Genomic DNA, 18,357 nt, shown 5'->3' with positions numbered 1-18,357 from the left:
CTTTAAGAAACGTGTATGCTTCAAAAATTCTCTGACCCCTACAACCATGAACTAGTAACTACATGCTAATAGTGGATAATATACATATATGTGTATTGGAAATATATATAAATATCTATACATAAATTTGACAAAATTATATATTTCAAAAAACTGTTTTTTTATTTTCAAATTCATACTCCGATATAAAATGGAGCATAAGTTAATTGCCATTGAGATAATGATATTATTGTAATTTTAAATTCAAAACCCAATTAAATACACAAGTTTACCGAAAAATGAAAATACATATCAAATATATTAATTATTAAAAACGAATAAAGTTGTTAACAGATTTTTTCTATTTTACACAAAATTTATTTACTTAATAACGACTTTATCATTGTAAAAATTTTAAACATGTTTTGATTAAATCCGGAATAAATACATACTCGCTAAAGTTTTAAATATCATTAGATTCGGAGTAATTGGAAAATTAATAATTACCATGCAAATCTTGTGAAAACTCATTAATCTGTGTATTTTGGTTTTGATAAAAAATTTCATATCTTAGATTTAAATAAAACAAAATTATAATTACGTCATATACAATAGCATCAAACAAAAACCGGCATTACAGAAATTGGTATGTGTATAGCTGCTTGTTTATATCCAAACAAAACTGATAATCCTATAACCTGCTTTTTTCAAAATTGATTATTCATTGCATTAAATGTATCAGTCATTGACTTCCAAGTGTATTTTATAATCAACATCCCGCATATAACAAAATTTTAAACAAGGCTAAGATAAAAATGTATATATGTATAAATGTATACGAAGTTTTTGATGATATAGATAAATTTATAGTTTTTATTACTTTAATTAATATTAGTTTGTTCACAAAGCTATTATAAATCCAAAAAAATTTAAGGTTTTTTTGATATTTACCAAAGTATTTACTCAATCACTTATTTTATAATTTTGTATTGGAATATAATAGGCAAATTTTTTAGTCGTGAAAACGGTGAGATCGGAATCAAAAATTGGTTTGCTTTAAAAATTTTCACCAAAAAACCGCGAAAACAAAAAGACAATATGCATTTAAAGTTAAAAAATGTTAATACGCAAAATATTCCAATAGTACGACGTTAAGGAAACTAAAAGCGTCGGTAAACATTAAATATCCTTAAAATATATCTGATAATGAATCTACTGTCAATAAAGGCACGGATGCTCTGCGACATTTTGTGATAATGTAAGGTATATATGCAAAAAAAAAAAAATTCTGAGAAAAATTCATGATATTTCACAAAGATGGCATTCCAGGTAAGTAATAATACAATAAAAAGGATATTGCATACTTAGAATCGTGGAATGTATGTAAATACTTATATAACTTGTAATCTGTCTTAATGATACTCTTGTTTCTTCCTCAAGCGCAAAGCAATGGAATGGAATAGTTTACTTATGCCTGTCTTTCCTTAAGAAGACTTTAATTAGGATAGCGCGTTTACCTTCTATAGCTTCCTTTAAACATATCAATAATTGTGAGACATTTGCGTCAAGCATCATTCAGTTAGTAATATAAAAAATTACGTGCGATCAAAAACTTATTAATATATATGAATGTAACATTGTCATAAGTTTCTGTTTTAGGTCGTACTCGTAAGATTTCTGTTTCTCGTCTGCCTGATCCATTCACTTCAATGCAGTGAAGAAGAAGGTTCGTCAACTGAAAGTCAACCTGCAACAACAGAAAAATCGGGTTCGGGTAATTCCCAACCGTTGGGCGCGGTTGGAGACACATTGATGAACCAAATAGAAAGGCTCGCGAATAACATAAACCCGACATTTTTCATAAATATATTCAGAAAAATATTTAACAATTCGTAAATATTGATTGTTTGACTTATAAGAACGAAAATAAAATATTATATCGCATAAAAACTTTTTGAATTAAAAACCTCTAAAATAGTCACTTGTACTAAATGTAACCAAAAAGAATAAGTATTAATTAAAACCCGGTCAGGAATTTCATATAAACTTTCACTGACTCATTTCAAGATTTCTGGCAAAATTGAGTTATGTATCCTAAGGAGTATCAATGTATCGACAATTTTCTTCAATTCATGTAGATTGGAAAAGGGAAGAAAAATCATGGAAGACGCACTTGTGTTTGAAAGCATGATTAAAATACGTTAGTATACTATTAACATTTATTCTCAAATCTGTCAACATTATTTATACAAAACTAATAGAAAATTTTATTAAAATAAGAATTTATTTAATCAGAGGTAAAAGCGACAAGTTTCAATTGAGTTTAAAATGAAGACATAAATATATCTTTAACATTAACTTTGAGTCATTTAGCTGTTTTCAAATGTTCCATATCCTATGAGGTTGCAGGCTGCTATAATTACTCAGTATTAATTCAAAGTAAATATAAATTTAAGAGTTTAAACTTGCTTCATTAAAGAGTAGTGTGTTTTATGCAGTTATTATTTATTATATTATTTCTCCATAGTTGCACCCTCAGTTGTACCCACAGCTAATACTATTTATTAAAAAAATATATCATAATTGAGATAACGTAGCCTACAGCTATAAAATAGCAATTACGACGAAATATTCTTCATTGTTATATTTTTTGTAAATAATCGTGTTTTTTTCTGTATACTAGGTAAAAATTATAATGAGATCTAAGATTTTCGCGAGTATTCATTTAAATGAAACTAGTATTGTTCGGATTTACTACGCGGATTTTATTATTTAAAAACTACATAATCCCGACGTTTCGGTTACTTTGCAGCAACCGTGATCACGGGCAGACGAGGTGTGAATGTCTGTCAGTTGGTCCTTGTTATTTATCATCTACCGCCATCGATTTCTTAATTTTCTGGCGTACCGCTCTGGATGCCGGCAGAATGCGCTCACGGTGTCTTGAGGTCCTGCGGTGTGGTTACGGACATGGGATTTTATATTTTTAAGAACGGGGTCCCAGGTGTTTGAAAGATTCCAGCCATCTTCTCTATTGAAATTGGGATGTTTTTTAATTTCAATAGCCTCGCGAATTAATCTCGGTATATACTTGTCTTCCCGAGCGAGGATTTGAGGTTTATCAAACCGAATGTAGTGGCCTGGTTTGTCCATTGTGTGTTCACACACTGCTGACTTCGACGCGCGTCTGTTTTTGATGTCCGAGATGTGTTCTTTAACCCTAGTACCGATGCTCCTCTTCGTCTGTCCATGGGAGCATCGGTAGCTAGTTTTAAGACCGACTCTTATAGAAAGGACCATTTTTGGTTATTAAACATGCTGTTGATATGGGGATTAACTAACTTCCTAAGAATGGTATCTTCATAAACTTCGGCCACTAGCCTATATGTGCCGATGTTTATCAACTGTTTCCAAAAAAACAAATGGGTCGGTTACCCCTTCAAAATTAACATCCAGCTAGACCATTACTGAAGTTGGTCAATGCCTACCTTGTACTCTTTTGAATAGTTGGGAAACGTCTTCAGGGTCATTAGGGGTTATTAGTTCAAATATAGCTCAATAGTAAAAATCTTCTCATACATAAATAATAACTTCCAGTGACGTCTTTTTACGATCTGCTTAAGACGTTATTTTGATTTCGCATTACTTTTATTTTTTTAATTATTACGTGATCGAAAAATACATATACATTGGGAACGCAGAAAATGCTTAGAACTGGCAAGTTTGAAACACTGCTAATGAAAACTTTTTTGAATTTAAATTGTACAACCCTTTGGTAACCTAATTCATTAATTTATCATTTGTTATTATGAATTGGCGGCAAAACTATAACTTTTGTTAATCATGAAAACGAATCTAACGCGAGAAATTTTTCGGTTAATGATTTATTATCACTTTCATTGTGGGCTTACTCAACAACAAAGCTATGATAGGCTGCGATTAGCATTTCTTAATGAAGCCCCGTCTCGTGCCACTGTTTATAATTGGTTTAACTAGTTTAAGCGTGGACGTAGCAATCTCAATGATGATCCGCGTGAGGGACATCCTTTAACAGCGACTTACTTAAGATAACATTAGTGCTGTGCGACGCATGGTAGAGGAAGATAGAGAGTGACCTATCAGCAGATACGGGCAAGCCTATGTATTGGTATCAGTCAAGTTGAAAAATTATTACATGCACACTTAGGCGTCAGGAAGCTTTGTACCAGATGGATTCCCCATACTCTAACCGACGACCAGAAACACCTTCGCAGCGACTGACTCTAATGCTGCATTTGACATCGTCACAGTTTATGTAAGCTAAATATATTGCTACAAACCCAAAATCTAAAGACAATCAACTCAGTGGGTGTTACCTTTCGAGGATCGGCAAACTTAGGAAAAGGTAGGATGAAGTCAAGGAAAAAAGATGTTTGCCTCATTCTGTCGCCCCAATGGTCATTTCTCGACAGTTGTGCTAGAAGGTGGAAGGACAGTTATTGTAGACTAGCATGGCAATCACTGTTTGCCTGTTGTCTTGGAAAAAATTCGACAGTAGCGCCCTCGAAGCAGGATCCTCCTTCACCACTACAATACATCAGCGCACTCCGCAAAACGGACAGTTAAATATTTGACTACAGCAGGTGTCGAGGTACTGAGTTTTCCGCCATACGGCCCTGATCTGAAGTGCTGCGACTTTTATTTATGCCCAAGAACTGAATATAAAATTTGAAGTATTCGTTTTACGAGCCCTGAAAGCGTACGAAAATGCCATAGACAAGACCCCTAAAGAAGAATAGGCTCGGTGCTTTTCTCAGTGGTTTCATCGAATGCGACGACGTGAAGAAAGGTACGAAAATTACTTCAAAAAACAATAAAAGTATTAGAAAATTTCTACATTTTCAGTGTTACATTGGTAACAGATTACATAGCTTCACCGCCTTTTATCCTCAATGAGGAGTTTTGAGTCATAAGGGGACCCCATTCAAATTAATTTTCACTTAGACTACCCATACAAAACATATACAAGAGTAAATAAACAAAAGACAAGTCACAAAATATATTCTTATTTTTTAAATATATATTTGTTATTACAATATGATTCCCTGTAAACATGAAATAACCCTTTTTCCTAGCTTGCAGAAATTGAAGATACTAAATAATTAAAATAAAAGCTTTTTCGAAAGTTAGTTGAAAGTTTTATCCATATTCTTGGCTTCAATAAATTTCTGTCAGAGTTTTAGAAGTTTAAACGTAAATTATTAAATTCTTATTAGGCCTTATGCAAGTTTATTGTATAAAGAGAAGCTAGCTTCTTCCAATAATACAATATTGATATATTTTTCTTGCATAAGAAGTCATATTCTATATAAGAATTGAACAAGTGAGTTAAAAAATTTAAATAATAATAAAATTTCCAAATACGTTATGAACATTTTTATTTTCAATATCAAAACATAATCATGATTGTCCGTTTTTTATACGCCATAGATCATAATTATTTTTAATTCTTAGGAGGTTGAAGAAATTTGTTGAAAATGTTGAAGAAAGTATTCGGATTCAGCGATCCAATAACTTCCTCAAATTTATTAAGAGGGTTCTCTATGTTGAGTGGAGATTCGGAGCCAGGTGCATCGTTAGCCTCTCTCTTCACTATTGCAGACTGAAGAGAATGGACAAAACAAGCCAGCACCAGAAAGTAGAAGAAAGCTGTCTGCAAAAAAATAAGAGCGTAAATTTATATAAGATATTATTTGGATAGTTAACGTGAGTTGTGGAAATTACACCTGTTTATTTTAAACTGACTTTTTGAACTAAAAAAAAATTATGTGTCCTTTTTTTCACTTTTTGACGACTTTTTTTAACTTTTTGAAGATCAGAAAGAAAAAATATGCTCTAAATACATCAAAATCGGGCAATTATTACACTTCACATTTTCAATTTAAAGTGGCGTGCGGACTGAAGACATCATGTTATTTCATATACATGTCGCACCTTATTACAATAACAAAAGAAGGACCAAAAACGTATAGTATTTTTATCATTGGAATTAGTTTATGAAATGATTTACATTTCTTTAATACTTTTACATGAGTAAACACACTTTACACAAACTTACTTTGGATGCCATGGTAATATAAAACGATGAGCTCAGAAGTGTGCAGAAGACAACATTTTAAGACTATATATACCATTTCCAAGTAGCTTTAAATTATACTAATTTGTTAATTGTTGAAGTCATTTCCGTTTCTAAAGTATTAAAGGAAACCCTTTACCTTTTCACCATATCTAAAATTGAAAATAAGAATTAAAAAGGAAATATTAGGTGCTTTATGGTATGTTTGCTTATCAGTAAGTCTACTAAAATGACTTTTAATTTTAAAATATTCATGAAAGAATTCCGCCAAACGTTATAAGTTACATTTTTTAATACTCAAGATGCTAGAAGTGCTACTTCCAATAGAGAATTTAAAAAAAATACCAGAAAATTTCAAAAGGAAAACCAAATAAAGAAAATGAAATGTTTTTTGAAGATTTCTAAAGACATTATTCTTATTAGTAATTACATTTGTGTTGGAAAAAAACATTTAAGATAAATTTTAATTATTTAGTTAATATGACCTTTTTTATGAATTATGACGTACTGATAAATATAATCACTGGTTATATTTCAGAGCAACTTTAAAAAATAAACAGTTTTTAAAACTTTTTTGTAACAAACCTCTTTTTATAACTTTTTTATACTTTGTAAGTCACGTTTTATATATGCCACGATTTTCTTTTACATCTAGACATAGTATATCTATTCATCCAAATTAGATCATAAAAGTACTATTTATGAATGTAACGTGTTTTGTTATTTTTTACCCAAACTATAATTGAATTTAAAATTCTAGAGAAACATAATTTACAGTTCAAGGTAATAATAAAAACTAAAAAAAATATTATCATCTAATGATTGTAAGATAGGACCTGTGATCAAAATTTGTGGTTACGCGACATGTAGAAGAAGTGTTTTACATGACCTAGTTAAAGAAGTCACTTTAATTTTAAAGTGATCGAAAAATTACATTCTTTATAATGTTACTTATTTTTGTGTTGTCTAGTTAATATATCTTAATACTTTCAGTTTATAGGTGCAGTAAACATTACGTTCACTTTTTTATCTGTCTAAATAACGATGTGGCCAATATTCGTTTTAAAAATAAAATTGAGATTTTCGGATATACTAAGTGTTTTTTATAAAATAAAAGTTTTGAAAAATCATCATTTTCATTTCCTGGCCAGTGATCACGGTTGCTGCAAAAGAACCGAAATGTCGAGAGTATGTAATTTCCGAAGATCTTAGTTTAATTTTAATGAATAGACCCGAAAATCTTAGATATAATTATCTAATTATCTAGGTAACTACTTTCAAAGGTGTAATGTTTTTATAAAACTAGTTAATATATTTAGTTAACCGACATAAAAAGGGAGGAGATAGTTAGTAAGACTGTATGTATTTTTGTACGATTACTATGTTGAAATTACAAATTACTCAAAAATCTTTTAAGCATTCATAAATGATTATAAATCCTTAATTATATTATGATTCCTAAAATGGAATCACAATTTCAAAGTATACTTAATTCACATACATATATAAGCCATCTTAGTTAATTTTAGATAAATATATCTTACATATTTCTTCAATGAATTAAAAAAAATATATTTTTAAATTGAGAAAGGAAAAGTGTTTGATATCAGAAATAGTTGAACATTGTTGGACCCGCTTTGAATTATGACGTCAAATCTGGCAGCATTTCCTCTTACTATTTGGTGTATGGCAATTAAGTTGGTGATTACAGTTTACATAATGGCTGATACATTAGTTTAATTAAAGAAAAAAATACAATTTTTAAATGTGGTTTTATTTTTTGTTGTACTTAATCTATAAAAAATATCATTCAAAAGTAAGGTTTTCGTAATTGTTTATTTACTTTATTGTAAAAGATTATATATATTAACTTATATTAATAAAAAAACTTCTTTCAAGCTATATTTTATAGAAAACGTGTAAAACTTAATATCGATAATTATATAGCAATTTAGTTCTTCAGTAACATTGCTGCTATTAAAATGATTTTTTTTTTATGACAATATTCCCCGAAAATTCTTATTTGTAGTTACGAACCTAATTTATTACACTTCTGTTCGTCGATGAAACACTGACATCTATTTCAATAAAGGTGTTATTTTTCTTAAAGTTAAGCTATTGAAATTTTAAATAATGAATTAAGTTTTAATTAAGATTATATCTATTGATTTTTATATAATAACTATATTATTTTAAGGAAGCTAATTTATATATAGTTTAAAAAGCTTTAAACTCAACCATTTTCATATTTTAACAAATACCACCAAAGATAAAAAGCAATATACCAACTGATGGATATTCTTGAAAAAAGTTAAAAATATTTAAATAACAAATTTTTTTATTAAATTTATTAGTAACTTAAATATTATCATTACGGTTTTTATTAGGTTAAAAGTCGAAGACCATTTCCTACATCCTCGACCTTTATGACCGTGATATTGATGTTGGATAAAACCTTATTTCCTCTGTTTGTTTGAGCCATCGGCGTCAGGTAGACACATGTTATGTAGCAAACAAGAAAGATGACACATGTGATAAATGTCTGAAAAAAATTTTTTTAACGATAAAATTATTAAATTATAATGAAGTTTATAAATTAATGCGATTAATAATAATAAGCATATCATAAAATATTTAAGTAAGTATTACCTTGGACATCATTTTAATGACTTAATCCTTGAGTTTTGAGAAGACAACTTATATAGTGTCGGATATCAGTCGTTTGAACTAAAAATAATTTATAAATTTCTGTACAATTCATTACCATTAATTGTGGATATTTTTAATTAATCAAGTACAAAAAACCTATAAAACATTGTTGATAACAATAGCTCTATAATATTATCGTTAATAGATAGTGAAACGGCCGGAAAGTTTTTTTTTTTTTCATACATTTTTTAAACATTTCTGTGTCACACATTCAACTACGTAGTCAATAAATTTTGTAAATAATCAGGTTATTTTATTTATGAATTTAAGTTGTATTGGATCTAAATTCCATTACTTTGATATATAAGCAGTAAGAGTTTTATTTTTAGACTTTGCAATTAACGATGACTGTTTGTAAAACTCAATACTTGTATATTCATATAAGCTAGTGAACCAAAAAATACTACAATGTAAAGGATGACTTCAAACGATAGCATGTGTATCATAAATATTTAATTATTAATGTAAAAAAAAGTAAAATTACCCTTTTAAACATTGAAAAGTGGGGGATTTCACTTAAAATATATAGAAAAAAAATTGTCGAGCATTAGATAAAAGGTAATTAATTATTCAGGACGTAAATGTGCGCCGTCATCGAAAAGCATATTTCCAGTAGTAGTCAAGGTCCAGTCCAGACTTGCCTAAATGGCATTCTTAGCTCATTAATAAATATGCCAAAGAATAAACATAGCAACTTATTCATAAATATCGCACAAATCACACTCGTACCATCACATACATCAATGTTTTTAAGGTTACAATGTTATTCTTGCCAAGAGGTAAATATGATCTGGTTTTTTTTTATAGTACAGAAAAATTTATTAACAAAATTATAAAAAACTTTAATTTTAATACGTATATTTACATCTTTTAGGATAACTGAAACTAGCTACTATATACCTTAATGCTTAAATAACAAAGTTTTAATTTATACGTTTTAAATACATAATTATAATTGATTATTTCTTTTTAATGAAATGTTATGCAAAAACATGCATATACAGTTGATAAATAACAAGAATGTAGGCTTTTTATTTTTTTTTTCTACATAAAATTAAATAACATGTTTTATAAAAAATAATATCATTATTTCTATACTATTCATTAAATAATATAAGTAAATATACTTTAATTATTATTAGTTTCGTTACGTTTTAGTTTTAGTTTTAATGAAAAGTATGAGGTTAAATCTACTTGTAGGTCTGTTTGTTGGCATTATAAGTTTTTAATAAAATAAATAATAACAAAACTATCGTTGTTACAAATCAGTTATATTGTCAAAATATATAAACGCATAATGTTGCAGACTTTTCCATCAATATCCGAGAAAGCCCGATAACATAAATAAACACAATAACATTTATGTATAAAATATAACTTTACGTATTTTACCTGAATGTCCTGGCTTTCCCTATATAATATTTAGACATAGTACATAACCCGCTATAGCTAGAACTACTATAACTATGTGTTTATTGCATTGAATAAGGTACCATGCATTTTGAAATACATATTTAATATCTAAACATATTTTCTTACATACTTACATATGAAAATAAATAAATATAGAAATTTGAAAATATATGCATGATAATAAGCAATATAAAAGTCACAGTTGCTTAGAAATTCTTTGTTTTCGTAATTCATATTCCGATTTTCCATAAAATAGCAAAACTCCTTAATGAAGTAGTATAAAAATTTGTGCTACTAAAACTGTTATCTATTTAATTGACAATTGTGTTATAAATTATGTATACATCTATTGATGATTGCCCCTCCCCCTATTTAAAGGTTCTTGATATCAATTTAGTATAAAAGTACAATAATTTTGCAAAGACAACATACTACAGAAAAAACTTACTAACAAAATGGTGTCGAAGGTAACATTTATTAAATTTATATATATTTAAAATTATTTCACAAATTTATGTAATTTTCCGTTAAATCGAATTTCAATGACAATTTTCCGTTTTTTCAATCATATGAAAATGTTACAGGCCAGTATAGCGTGTGTCCTTTTCATCGTTTGCTTCGTCACAACAGTCCATATGTTGCCAGCGGGATCCGAGTGCCGCAATAAAAACGCAATGCCCATGAAAACCAACAATGCAAACGAGCTTCTGTCAGATGTCAATGTTGAAGTTATAAGTTTAAAGGATATCTTAGGTTGCGCTGATATTCTCACTTCTTAATTGAATGAATAAATGACTTCCTTAAATCACCTTTTGAAGTTTAAATTACGTTCGACTTTTGAAAAATATGTGATTCAAATGTATAAAAAAAATCGTTTAACAGAAAGTACATATAGTAGAAGGATTGATTACTTAAGCCATGAAACATAAGTACTTAAATACAAATATTTAAACTACTTTGATATTCTGGATAGCTACCCAGCAACCTGCTTGTAAAAAGGCTAAAAACCTAATTTAATTTATTTTTCTTGCCATAATATAATTATTCTTTAGGCATATTTCATTCTTAATACTATTCTTAATACTGATATACAAATTATACTCAAAAATGTGTTGCTTTTAGAGAAATCTTACCTAATTTATGTATATACAGATGAAAGGATATTGAATACAATAATAACTTGAAATAAATATTTAATATATATATATTTTTTAAACATTCAATTTTAAATAATTATTATTAATTAAAAAGTATTATTAAGATAACTAATAGAAAGAAATTAATACAAAATATATGATGAAAATTGTTTTGTTTTTGACACAGTAAACGTGTGTATTTTATGATTTTCCTGTGACCGCACAGGTAGCGTATTTAGAGTGCTGAATCACGTCACTGGCAAGTTAACTTATACTTAAAAAATACATTTTTAATTGTAAGCTCTCAAGAAATATCAAGTGAATATTTTTTTCCAATAAAATTATTGTAATTAATAAAAAAGAGGACTATCTATAAAATTACAATTATAACACAGTCTTTTTATACCGGTATCTACTTTTAAAAGTAAAATGAATCCAGCACAAAAATGTTCAGCACTTATAAATAACAAAAAAACATTATTAGTGTTTCTGCTTAAATTTTAGAATACAAATAGAGTAATTCTTGTTTCTGAGACACTCTTCCGAATCTTTAACGTCCCCATATCTGTGTACGTGTTTTGGAGTAAAGTTCTGTGAATATACTATTTAAGGAAAAGATATAATACACTTTATTCTGATCTTTTTCTTTTACCCAAAGAATTATTTCTCTTTTTGCTGAATGAAAATTCCTTAAGAAATAACTAGATAAAAAACAATTTGCAAAAGAGCACGCATACTATATTGTACATCAAATTATATACCACCAAACTGTTGCTGATACAAAAAATACAGTTATTAAATTCAAAACATTTATCTGTGACTGAAAGCTATCCTAATATTAATCATGTTATTATTTTTTTGACAGACTAAAAAAAATACTTGGATTCTTGCATTTTGGAATTACATTCAATGCACATGTACATGAATAATTGTTTTTCAACGATGCTAGTCAAAATAACATAGATTGAAATTTATACACTAATATACGCTATGAAAAATGCGAATATACACTATGAAAAGAAATATAAATAAATCTTATGAGTGCAAGTAGGCTACGATGAAATTTAAATACACATAATTTTCATTATAAGAGGACTGTTTGAACTAAATAATATCCATATTTAAAAATTATAAAAATAATAAACCCATATTTAAAAATGGAGAAAGAAAGAAAATTAATATAAAAATCATTAAGTAATTAAATAATATAATAAATTTTAAAAAAATAAGATAACATGTATTCTCTGCTACAGTTTTAGTTGTATCAAGAGGAACAGCAAGATGCATTTGCCCTCGCTATTTATTAATATAAATACTGGTATCTGATTGTTATTAATATTACATTAATATTTCATATAAGTCAAATTCATTGAACGTTAAAAATGTTGCGCAACTATGATATAATTTCATTATATTTTTCTGTTTCATTTTTCTTATTAAGCTAGTTTGTTTTTTAATTTTATATTACATTTATTCACTAAGGATGCAAAATTATATAATTTTGCGTATTTCCGGTAAAAGAGTTGAGTAATTTTAAACAACTTAGAATATCTGACAGAAAATGTATCATCTATCTTATAATAGCAAGGACAATATCTATGAAACATTTTATAATATTTCTCTTAAACTTAACTAAAACTGATAGACAAATAGAGAAAACGACAATCTTTCAGGGAATATATGAAATTTATTAGAAACAAGTTTTAGAACCTCGAGAATTGAGCATATGACAAGTTTTTAGGACCATTATCCATTAATTTAGACTACTTTTAACAAAAAAAAAAAACAACTAAAAACTACCTTCTTATTGAAAGTAATGAAATAGTAAAGTTACTAATGGCAAAGCATAAAATCATTATTTATTTATTATAATGATACAAAGATAATAATAGATAGTTACACAACATAATTAATTACTAAATTATTTTTTTTATTTACAATCAGCGATTTATCAAAAAGACTTTAACAACCGAACGTGTTTTAGAAAGGGCATATGTATAAAGATAACTATTAATCGATTGGCCTAAAAATAAATATGTAAATTTCTGTTCATTAAATTATAATAATTTATTGAAGGTTTCTGATATTATGCTAGTATAAAAGAATTTTAGCTCGATATAAACAATATATTACAAAAGAACAACTGTCAAAATGGTATCAAAGGTAATATGCCTATTTTTTATTTCATATAAATTTTCTTCTTGCTGTCAAAATAATTATTTCTTTAGCTAACATTTATTATTGTATTAAAACGTTTGACGTCGAGGCTTTTAAAATAATATAACCTTCATATTTTTTTTTTTTGTTTTAGGCCAGCATCGTGTGCATCTTTTTCGCTGTTTGTTTCGTGACATCGGTTCACATGTTGCCTGCAGCGTCCGAATGCCGCAAAAGAGCTGCACCTCCGAAAACCAATAATGCGAACCAAGTGGCATCAGATCTCAATATTGAAGTTATAAGCGTACAGGACGTTTTGGGTTGCGCTGATATTCTGACGTAATATTTTAGTGATTTCGGCGTCCCTTATTTCAATAAAGGTTTTGGTTTTCTGTGAAGTTAGTGATGAATAAATAAAAATATATTCCAAAACATACAATTTTTCATATTTTCGTCTATATCCCTGTATATTTTGCTTGAATAAGTTATGGATCCAGGCAAAACAATGTTGGAAATATAGAACTGAATTTCGTAGGTCAAAATGGGAGACGTTACACGCATTATTTCGTTTACAAATACATCTTCTTTGATGACAGACTATAAATAATAATATATATCAGAAGCAAATAAAATATGAAGTATATTTACAGAAAAACGAAATTGAGTTGCAAATTACTCATATATGAAATTAAAAAATATATATATAAACTTATTTAAAATTCATGCATTTTAAATTCTAAGCAATTTACTAAATTTACTGGTCTCAGAAAGATAAATAGGTTACAGTTTTTTTTCTATTGCTAAATAATCACTAATATTGGGTAGCAACCGGAGGTTCCAGGAAAACTAAGAAATTTACTTATACGTATATTATATTAAGAATTACATATTAAAACTTATAACCTATACTTGAGACTACATGATTACCCCGATGTCAGGATAGCAATACCATTCCATTGCTTGTGTGGTATCAGGAATTTTCTGGTTCATACGGCTTGCTGTTCCTTCCGCGGAGTCATCAACGTCACTCATAATATGATATTTTATCCATACAATGCTGTTGCACTGGTGATGTTCATTTATTTTTTAATATGTTGCACGTACGTTACACGATTACATACAACATTATTTTCTAAAATTAATTGGAAAAGCTTACCTGTACCCTTTGTTAGTCTAAAAACTGTATTACAGGGCAAAGTATTTTTACCGAATTTTGCAAGTATGATAATATTGAAATATTAAATCATTAACAGCCGTATATTATGTATGAATACCGCAGTCATATAGTTTAAACGATTTTGTAAAATTGTAATTCTGACCACATATAAATATGTAAACTTTAGATATTTACTCGTAGGTTAGTTAGTAGACTAAAACGTAAACAAGCTTTCAGGAAGCTGATCGTAAGTTTCATTGTTCACACCTAAGAATCGAACAAATACTATTTACTTAAAATTTCCTAAGCTTTAGGAACGTTCTTGAAGCAAGAAATATAAAGTCGACAGCAAGGCGATTGTCAGTAATAAAACTTTTGGTAATTAATTTCCTAAAGCAATAGTATTTTTCATATGAAGTATTAGCTACTTGTATTTTATAAGAAACCTCAGGTTGCATAGACTTTTTTCTTAGGATAAATAGCATAATATATAAAATACGTTGGAATCGATGCATATGTATTAAAGTTTCTTTTTTTTTTAATGATCCTCTATAACTCCTCATATAAATATAAAATAGGATTGATTTCCTGCTTATACTGTGTATGTATGTGAAAATACTGAGACAAATCCAATTATTTCTTGAGTATTCTTCCAATACAAGTAGTTCTTCCTAACATTATTAGCAAAATTATATGTCTTCTAAAATAAAATTATGAGAGCTGACTTTTATATGCACTTAAACAAATATAGCCATAAATATTCTCGCACAAATTACTACGCAATTTAAAATTAAAATAAGACTGGAGGCATTCAATTCTTTTCTTTACTTAATAAATATTTTTTTGACATTAAATAATCCTTTAGTAAAAAATATTTTAAATAATCAGTAAGGTTGATACAAAAATTCGTAAAATAAATCACGGTTGCTGCAAAGTAACCGAAACGTCGGGATTATGTAGTTTTTAAATAATAAAATCCGCGTAGTAAATCCGAATAATACTAGTTTCATTTAAATGAATACTCGCGAAAATCTTAGTTCTCATTCAATAAATAATAGTTTAAAAAAGCTAAAAAAAACACGCTTTTATAGCTAACCGAAGTGAAAAATAGAAAATAATGTCAAATTACAAAGAAATTATATTACAGTACTAGACGGTCAAACAATCATTCACAGTTAACCACCTCAAAATAAAATTATAATAAAATTTAAGTTATTAACAGAATAACTTAATTCAGAGTAAAAAATGTGGGGTACTTGGTATTGAATGTTACAATCATTCTAATGGCAACTATCTATGAGAGGAAAGATATGAAATGCACCCCACGCTTTTTACTCTGAATTAAATTATTCTGTTAATAATTTAAATTTTATTAAAATTTCACTTTCTCTTTTTACTTAATTAAATCAAAAATATCTCAATATAACACACATTTTACAGTTTCAAAATAATTAAAAAAGATATCATTTAAATTTTTATTTGCCCATAAAAAAAATAATACGGTGATAATAACAAGTAAACTATTTAGTACTAGATAAAAATAGGCATAATTAATGTAAATTACTAACAATGAGTAATTTTATTTAAGGTGACCGATATCGATTTAGTATAAAAATTGATTCTCAGAAAAAATATTACACAGAAACAAAAACAAAATGGTGACAAAGGTAAATAATTTGATTACTTGTTTTATTTTGAAAATATATATTTAATTTTAAAATACCAATAATATAAATTATATTAATTTTTCCCATTTTTGGTGAATCAATGTTATTTTAGTTCTATTTTTTTAATTTATTTTTTCAGAATAATGCCTAAAACTAAATATTTAACTTTTTCAGGCTAGCATCGTGTGCATCTTCTTCATTGTTTGCTTCGTGACATCGGTTCAAATGTTGCCAATGGCGTCAGAATGCCGTCAAAAATCCGCACCTCCTAAAACCAATAATGCAAACCAAGTGCTATCAGACCTCAATGTTGAAGTCATAAGCGTTAAGGATCTTTTAGGTTGCGCTGATATTCTTACTTCGTAATCTTGAATCTTAGCTTCCAGTACCAAATGTACGACAAACGAAAACAAAAAAAACCGATTGCTTCTGTATATTGTTTCAAAACAACAAATAAATAAAAATTTCTAAATGTATGACATTATAATTTTCATACTTTTAATGCCTTAATAATTCCTGTTACCAACTTGATCTTTTGGTTACAAACTACTGCTAATAAAAGACATGTTGAATTACAATAAAAAAAATATTTTATTTTTACTTAACTTTCATAATTTAAGTTCGACTATCGATAGACTCCCATTCTAGTATTACGAATGCTACACAATAACAATAATATTTTTATTGCACACTACTTCTCCTTTTAGAGTTATCGTTTATAATATTTGCTTGGCTTTAGCCACGTCTCTGGAAGAACAGACAAGTGTTGAGACCCAAACGTTTCTAATAATGTTATACATCTAAAAAGGTCACGTCTTGAAAGTCAACTGTACCTATATATGGTACAGTTATAAAACAAAAAGTTTCATTTATTACTCTAATCAATTAAAAGCTTGTTAGTAAAAAGACGTATTATACAATGCAATTTATTTAAACACAAACCACACTCAATGTGGGTTGTAACAAAAAATATATAAGGTTTCAATCAATACCTAAAATATTACATAAAAACAAGTCGGAGTCTGAGTTAAAATGTTACGAGTTATTTTTTTCAAAGAGGTTATTAAATTTGCTAACTATTACGAATAATTTCAACATCATTTTCATTCAAAAAAAAAACAATACGATAAGAATTGGTAAACGGTAAGCAACGATGTCATATAATACAAATAAAATAGAAGAAAATGAAAAAATTCATGAATATTCCAATGAAAACAAACAAAGAGATATATTATTTATTATTTATTAAAAAAAAATCAGTTTTTACGTCACTACCGTAAATATTATTAGTTTAATTATAGGTCTCTTATTAGACTACTTTTATAAAGATCTCATTTAATTGTTTTAGATTTAATATAAAAATCAGACTTTATAAATTGTCAAGTATAATCTCAATTCTAATTAAATTTTGTAAGTAAACAACTAACTTGATATTATTTAAAATTATGAAAGCTGACTTTCATATGCACTTAAACAATCATAATCCCATATATGTCCTCGCACAAATTACTACGCTATCTAAAATTAAAATAAGACTGGAGGCAGTAACTAACGCCTTCAGTAACGAAATCTTAATAATTTTGCATTTAATTCCTTTCTTTACTTATCAAACATTATTTTTTTTGATATTAAAGAAAAAAATATTTTAAATAATCAGTAAAATGATATTGAATGTTACAATCATTCTAATGGCAACTATCTACGAGAGGAAAGATAAGAAATGTAGTCAAATGCACCCCACGCTTTTTACTCTGAATGAAATTATTCTTTTAACAATTAAAATTTTATTATAATTTTATTTTTAGGTGGTTAACTATGAATGATTGTTTGACCTTCTACTACTGTAATATGATCTCTTTGTAATTGAAAACTATTTTCTATTTTTCCCTTGAGTTAGCTAAAAAAACGTGTTTTTTTATTTTATTTTATTTTTTAAACTATAAGTTATTTTTAATTTTCAAGTTCAATTAATTTAAAAAAAAAAATTTATTAGATTTTTTAAACTATTACATAACTGCAGAAATG

At 27.6% G+C, this 18,357-nt stretch overlaps 5 long non-coding RNA genes across 5 annotated transcripts; 3 read left to right on the top strand and 2 right to left on the bottom strand.

Annotated features, from left to right (window-relative positions):
* Nucleotides 1–5,379: 5,379 nt before the first annotated feature.
* On the bottom strand, nt 5,380–6,112 carry LOC133320289 (uncharacterized). Its single transcript, XR_009753696.1, has 2 exons — nt 6,077–6,112; nt 5,380–5,671 (listed from the first exon to the last, which is right to left on the bottom strand). It is a non-coding gene; the product is annotated as an uncharacterized LOC133320289 (long non-coding RNA).
* Nucleotides 6,113–8,471: 2,359 nt separating this feature from the next.
* On the bottom strand, nt 8,472–8,818 carry LOC116772090 (uncharacterized). Its single transcript, XR_004353629.2, has 2 exons — nt 8,744–8,818; nt 8,472–8,636 (listed from the first exon to the last, which is right to left on the bottom strand). It is a non-coding gene; the product is annotated as an uncharacterized LOC116772090 (long non-coding RNA).
* A 1,657-nt stretch (nt 8,819–10,475) lies between these two features.
* LOC116771935 (uncharacterized) lies at nt 10,476–11,025 on the top strand. Its single transcript, XR_004353625.2, has 2 exons — nt 10,476–10,683; nt 10,801–11,025. It is a non-coding gene; the product is annotated as an uncharacterized LOC116771935 (long non-coding RNA).
* A 2,405-nt stretch (nt 11,026–13,430) lies between these two features.
* LOC116772048 (uncharacterized) lies at nt 13,431–13,942 on the top strand. Its single transcript, XR_004353626.2, has 2 exons — nt 13,431–13,515; nt 13,664–13,942. It is a non-coding gene; the product is annotated as an uncharacterized LOC116772048 (long non-coding RNA).
* A 2,280-nt stretch (nt 13,943–16,222) lies between these two features.
* Nucleotides 16,223–16,819, top strand: LOC133320259 (uncharacterized). The gene is made up of 2 exons (XR_009753683.1): nt 16,223–16,332; nt 16,507–16,819. It is a non-coding gene; the product is annotated as an uncharacterized LOC133320259 (long non-coding RNA).
* Nucleotides 16,820–18,357: the final 1,538 nt, after the last annotated feature.

Source organism: Danaus plexippus (assembly GCF_018135715.1).
Source record: "Danaus plexippus chromosome 16 unlocalized genomic scaffold, MEX_DaPlex mxdp_23, whole genome shotgun sequence".
In the NCBI taxonomy this organism is placed as follows: domain Eukaryota; kingdom Metazoa; phylum Arthropoda; class Insecta; order Lepidoptera; family Nymphalidae; genus Danaus; species Danaus plexippus.
The sequence above is the reverse complement of the archived record's forward strand: the minus strand, read 5'-3'. Positions and strand labels throughout refer to the sequence as shown.